Source organism: Electrophorus electricus, unplaced genomic scaffold (assembly GCF_041902795.1).
Source record: "Electrophorus electricus isolate QZ-2024a unplaced genomic scaffold, ASM4190279v1 Scaffold87, whole genome shotgun sequence".
Classification (NCBI taxonomy): domain Eukaryota; kingdom Metazoa; phylum Chordata; class Actinopteri; order Gymnotiformes; family Gymnotidae; genus Electrophorus; species Electrophorus electricus.
In genome coordinates, this window is record NW_027658804.1 from 191,884 (window position 1) to 197,416 (window position 5,533).

The window sequence follows — 5,533 nt, forward strand, 5'->3', positions numbered from 1 at the left end:
ATATGGATATGAATGTTAAAATGTTCTATTACAGAACACGACACCTGTTGCGTTTTATATTGGTAAATCTCTGATATGACCGCTGTAACAAAGTTGCGGTTATAAGTACGTGAAACATTTTGATCGGCTGAAATGTAGATGTATGTACATGCAATATATTTGTGATTATGTAAATCAAACAGCTATTCTTATTCTTATGGCTAGCTAAATAGATTGCAATTTCGTCGTCTTCAAGGCATGGCATGGTGTTTATTCATTCTTTGGCATACAAAATGACGCCTTTTCACGTTGTGGAACTACAAATATGGCGGCCTTTTTTCTTTAACGTTTTAATGACGTAAAAGCAGAGTCTCACCGTAAAGTCGGGCAGGAGCATCTGGACTCAATTATTTCTTCGTATCTTCCCCCATCTAGCGGTCAATAACGGGTAGTCTTAAATTGATTTCTATCGCGTAATACTTTGGATATAAATGTTTAAATTTCCTGTTGCAGAACAGACAAAGTATAGTCAACCAGTTCTAACCTTTTGATAAAAACTTGAACTTCAAAGTAGGTGAATCTATTTCCTTAAACCAATCAGATCACAGTTCATTTACATAACATCAATGCTTTGAGTGCTTTAGATATGAGAACATCACAGTGATCTTTCTGCTCACACATCAGTCAGTCTATAATTCTGTATTATGTGTTTCTATAGCTTCCAACTTTCATGAGTTCCTTGAATCTGTGGAGAAAAGTGCAGACCAATGTAGTTTCTTATTTGTGAACATTTATACATTTATTGTAATTTATTTATCATTTAAATTTTTTATTACTTTTAATTTATAGACATAAGGACACAGAAAACAGTTCATATACTGAATGAATTGTTACAAGGTAATATTTTCTAAACTGTGTTTATCATATGTTTTTTATTTCTAAACGTTAATGCAGTGTGTTAATCTGTCACACCGAGGCAGAAGGGGTGAATCTGATATAGCCCTCTTCCATTGTCAACTATTCAGAGTCCTCCAGTGGAGCTCATACAACTAAAGAAACACATACAGAGGTCACTGGAGGTTCTAAGTTACATCTAAAGTGGTCTAGTTGTGACGTTGCAAGGATAAGCAGGATGCGGGGACGAGGCACGATGAAACACACTTTTATTTTTGCAAACATGCAAAACATACAACAAAGCTCAAACACTATGCACATCTCAAACACCAACACACGTACTATGACACACGAGACATATATACACCCAAGCCGATTACACATAACAGAGAACAGGTGAACGACACGAGAGGGTGTGGCAACACAGACGAACACACACACACCAATATGTTTGAGGAGGGGGCGGGGCCACAACATGACACTAAGCCTGTACACACTGTTCCAACACCACCCTGTAGGGCACCATCTCCATGGAAGTATATTTTTAAAAGCATGTTTGATAACCATATTTATACTGGAACGATTTAATCAAATGTATTGTGTTTTTTGTTCTTCTCTAAGACCTTTCGGACGCCGATATTCAGATTTGAGTCTGAGCAAGTTGCGAAAGCCACTGTGAGGGTATCTGGGTGCTCTGGAGGAACACCCCGAAGTTGTACACCTGCACCAAGCCTGAGACCCCTCTGCCCCTGACACAATTGCCCAGGAATGCGGGCATGTACCTAGACTATGAGGCTGGGCAGCTGTCTTTCTATTACATACTAACATATCTACATATTTATCGGAAACCTCTGGGAGAAGAAGCTGTATCCCCTCTTTGCACTGCTGGACAGACACACTTATGACACTGTACTCATCAAAAGCAGCACCAGAGATGCACTGAGTCATATCCCACTACAAACCTCTCAGGCCAGCTTGTTTGCACATTTTGTCATAAAACTTAAGATGTCAGTTGTTGCTGTTATATATAAAATTACCAAATTAAAAAATAAATAAATCAAAAAGTACTTGTGGCTAGACGAACACAGTCAATCACATAAACAAGATATAATGTCAGTAATGTTTGCGGCAGGTTTTTCAAATGTGCCCAGACTCATATTAAAAAATTTCCATGTTTCGACACTTTGAAGGTGGCCATGAAACTAACAGTCTGGTGGAAATTCCACAAGATATCAAACTCCACGCTCACACAAACTAGTCATTCTCCCATTTGGAACAATCCAGACTTTACCATGAACAAAAATATTAAACTTTACATCTTGGATAGAAAAGGGCATTACACACCTTAAACATATTTATCATAAGACTTCTTTCATGTCACGCCCACAACTAGCCCCAAAATACGGAATAGAAAGCACCCAGTTCCTACAATACCATCAGCTAAAATCACCTATGTGTTCAAAAATCAATTCCGATACCTACATCCATATCAGAATTTATAAACAAACATTCTTAATACAAAAAACCTATTATCTAAGATATACAAAATAATAGTGAAATCAAATCTCACAGTTACCCTCCCATCGAGACAATGGGAAGAAGATTTATTACCAGCCCCCGACGCTGCAGTTTGGATTAAAATGTGTAATAATAATTACCACGTGACAGCAACACTAACCTACAATGCATTCAGTACAAAATAATACAGAGTACATTATACTACACATTGGATGTTTAAAATTGGTTTCACAAGCTCAGCAATCTGTACATACTTTACTCAAAACACAGCTGACGATTACATTCACGCACAATGGCAGAGCACACCAATCAAGCAATTTTGGCAAGTCGTCATCACCAACATATACCATGCTTTAAATAACCATATCCATCCAACACCATCTTTATGTCTCCTAGGAGACATATCATCAACCAATATGACAGGATACTATGTATAACATTATTATATTGATATAATAAAAATATTATTGCAAAAAAACAGCAAACAAAAAAAAACATACTCATGAACTGGAAAACAAAAAATAATGTTAGTGTCACCCAATAGAAAAATCTATTGATAGACTATATATCTATAGAATAATTCTCAGAATTAATCAATAACAGAACCAATAATCTAGACTGGACACCTTTGATAAAATCCATACAGAGCGAATCAATAAACGATAAATATCACACTCTAATCCAACATACATGTACTCGCACATAGCCACATATATATATATATATATATATATATATATATATATATATATATATATATATATATATATACATACATACATACACACACGCACATCATTCCTGTAATGGTGCAGATGGCGAATGCTTAAAAATATTCTATATACATTTTGCGTTTGTCTGTTCATCTGCCTGTCTTATTTTTAATAATAAAGCTCTAAAGGTCCTCTGATGGGGGGTAATACATTTATATATTTATTTCTCCAGATTTCTATCTCTGAGAGAAATAAAAAAGTCCTTTTACAAATTGCACCTCGTTGTGGACCTCGGCTAGGTTTACATTCCAAGTGATTATTTTAGAATTCAAGGGGAGGAGCTGCAGGAGTTGGAAGAATTAATTAGGAAAAAAGAAGTTATCAGAGCAATAGAGGAATTAAACATACGCAAGACTCCAGGAGCCGATGGTTTACCTGCTAAATTTCATAAGGTGTGCGTTAGTGAAATTGCTGATCTTCTAGCTGATGTTTTTAATGAAGCATTAGATGGGGGGCAATTGCATGATTCATTTTATCATAGTGTGATATCATTAATATATAAAAAAGGAGATCCTTGTAAGTTGGATAATTGGAGACAGGTTAACCCTATTGAACTTGGAGTACAAAATTTGTGCAAAAATAATTGTTAATAGGATGTCAGAAATATTGAATGCTATCATAGAGTTGGAACAGATATGTGCGATAAGAGGAAGATACATGTAGGATAGTTTAAGAGTAATAAGGAGTTTGGTTACTGAAGGGTCTGAGAGGGATTTTAATATAATAGTAAAGGATCAGAAAAAGGCCTTAGATTATATTTCTAGAGACTACTTATGGTGTACATTGGAACAGTATGGTTTTCCAGAGAGGTTTGTAAATATTATTAAATTATTGTATAGTAAATCAAAAGTACAAATTAATGTTAATGGTGTGTTAACTGAAGATTTTGAAATACATAGAGGGGTTAAACAAGGATGCCCATTGAGTGCTGCATTATATGTCATCGCTATTAGCCCACTATTATATAAAATTAAAAATGATCAGCAATTACAAGGTGTTCAAATGTTAGTTATGGAAAGATGGAAAATATCTGCGTACGCAGATGATGTGATGGCTTATGTCAAGAATCAAAATGAGTTTCATATAGTTAAGAGACACTTTGAAATGTATGAAGTTGTGGCTGGAGCGAAATTAAATGAAAGTAAAAGTGAAGGGGTATGGATAGGAGATGGGCAACCTGTACCAATAGATGTAGAAATAAAAACTGAAATTAAAATATTAGGTTTGATGGTAGTAAATGGTAGATGTAGCGAATGGAATTGGGAGAAAAAGGAGTGTGAAATTAAACTAGAATTGGGAAAATGGAGGGTGTCAAACTATAAGACTAGAATACAGGAGGTTAAGACCTTTGTTTTGTCGAAATTGTTGTTTTTGGCTACGGTTTTCCCTCCGGATGAGAAATGTATTAAAAGGTTGAATAAAATGTGTGTTTGTTTTATTTGGGGAAATAACAGAGAAGTGACAAAACGGGAAATTATGTACAAGTCGAAAGATAAAGGCGGATTAGGGGGAGTTGAGTTAACTCGGAAATTAGAAAATGCCTTTTGCAAAAATGTAACGAAAGCTATATTTTGGAAAGCAATTTGGGTAGGAGATGTAAATCAGTGGAAAGAAAAGAGGCAAGTCAAGGAAACATGCTCCTTATTTTAAATTACTATATGGAGATTTTTTGTTTAAATATAGGCAGCTTAATATTGATTGGAATAAGTCCCCAAATACAATGATAGATAAAACAATACAAGACTGTGATTTTGGGGGAATGTCAATTATAAGGGTCTGACAGTGACAGAATGTGAAACCTGTGTTAAAAATGTGCAGTCTAAAAGTATCTCGGAAAATGTTCGAGATACTGCATGGCTTATATCTGTTGGAAGACTGCCTGTACGATGTATTGTCAAATGGAGTTGTTTTGTTACAACAAAGGAATGTCCGATGTATAATTGCATAGCCGATGAAACGATAGAACATTTATTACTGCAGTGCACAAGGACTATTGAAATTTGGAAGAAAATTAAACGTATTGGGATTAAATGGGATCGTAACAGGAAAAGTATTAGGTATGGAGTGTTTAATGAGCATTTGACTGAGAATGTGAAGGATCTTTGTTGGATGATTGTTTGTGTGACAAATTCGAAGATTTGGAAAACACGATGTAAGATGATTATTGAGCAATGTATAATACCTGCAGAAATAGTTTTTAAACAGATTGTGTGTGAGTTAAAAAGGTTGAAGACGTTTGATATGAGAGGAAAAATTCCCTGGACTCTTTTGGACATATAAATGGATGATGTATACCTAATTTACAGATGTAAATTGTGTTGTTAATTATTAATGTATAGAGTGAAGGTAGTCTGTTCCCTCTGGTAGAT